The sequence below is a fragment of the Oryx dammah genome, unplaced genomic scaffold, assembly GCF_014754425.2.
Source record: "Oryx dammah isolate SB20612 unplaced genomic scaffold, SCBI_Odam_1.1 HiC_scaffold_5899, whole genome shotgun sequence".
NCBI classification, from domain to species: domain Eukaryota; kingdom Metazoa; phylum Chordata; class Mammalia; order Artiodactyla; family Bovidae; genus Oryx; species Oryx dammah.
In genome coordinates, this window is record NW_024075712.1 from 1,202 (window position 1) to 2,243 (window position 1,042).

At 67.4% G+C, this 1,042-nt stretch overlaps 1 non-coding gene across 1 annotated transcript; it reads right to left on the reverse strand.

Annotated features, from left to right (window-relative positions):
• Positions 1–914: 914 nt before the first annotated feature.
• TRNAE-CUC lies at positions 915–986 on the reverse strand. Its single transcript has one exon. It is a non-coding gene; the product is annotated as a tRNA-Glu (tRNA).
• Between the last annotated feature and the right edge of the window lie 56 nt (positions 987–1,042).

Genomic DNA, 1,042 nt, shown 5'->3' on the forward strand with positions numbered 1-1,042 from the left:
ATCCTGGATAGACTGTTTGGAGAGAATGGGAAACTATTCGATGTCGTAAGTAGGGGAGGGGTGCGAGGAACAGGGCGCTCTGTGTGTGTGTGTGTGTGTGTGTGTGTGTGTGTGTGTGAGTGCACCCGAGTGCCCACCTTTGGTTACGAGTCGGGGAGGGAGGCCTGGGTAAATCTTGCCTCAGTCCGGTAGGATTGAGAGCTGTGGTCAGGCAAGGGAAACAGCATGGTTGTCGTGCCTGGCAGGCGTGGCTGCCTCTGAGCGACTGAACTGCTACCGATGCCTCGCGGGCGCCGTGGTCCGCCTCCCAGAGCCCACTCAAGACCAGAACCCCCCTCTTGGAGTCGCCAGCGGCATACGGGAGTCACAGCCAGCCCGGGACGTGGCACGCCCTGGCCAAGCCGCCCAGAGAGCTGGCTGGCATGAGGGACGTGGCCAGGCAGGCGTGTCCGTGGCCACTGGCCCCCACTCCCAGAGGCAGATCGCCCTCGCTCACCTGGGGCTGTGGCCACCGGCCCTGCCGCTGCTGGCCCCCCACTGGCGACCACCACAGCCCACGGCCCTACGCCCAGCCCGACCCCCGCCCGCCCTATCCAAGCCCACCTCCTCACCACCACCCACAGCAGGAGCACCAGCACAAGCCCAGGAGCACCACCGCCACCACCAGGGGCAGCGGCCGCAGCCCCTACGGAGGGAGGGAGGCGGGGGATGGGAGGCCTCAGGCGGGTCACGGTGGAAGCGGCTCGAGGTTGCCCCGGGGGACGGCGGAGGCGGCCCGAATCGTGCTTGGCCTGGACGCCCAGGGTCCGGGGGGCCTCTGGCGCAGCGCCGAGCAAGCGTAGGCTAATAAAAGGGTGGCAGGGTGTCCGGCGAGGACATGGGCAGGTGGCAGGCGGAGAGGAAGAAGATAAGGCTTCCCTGACCGGGAATCGAACCCGGGCCGCGGCGGTGAGAGCGCCGAATCCTAACCACTAGACCACCAGGGAGCGTCGGGGTTCAGCCCTCGCCTGCTCCTGCTGAACCCAGGGCCTCCATGCCACCC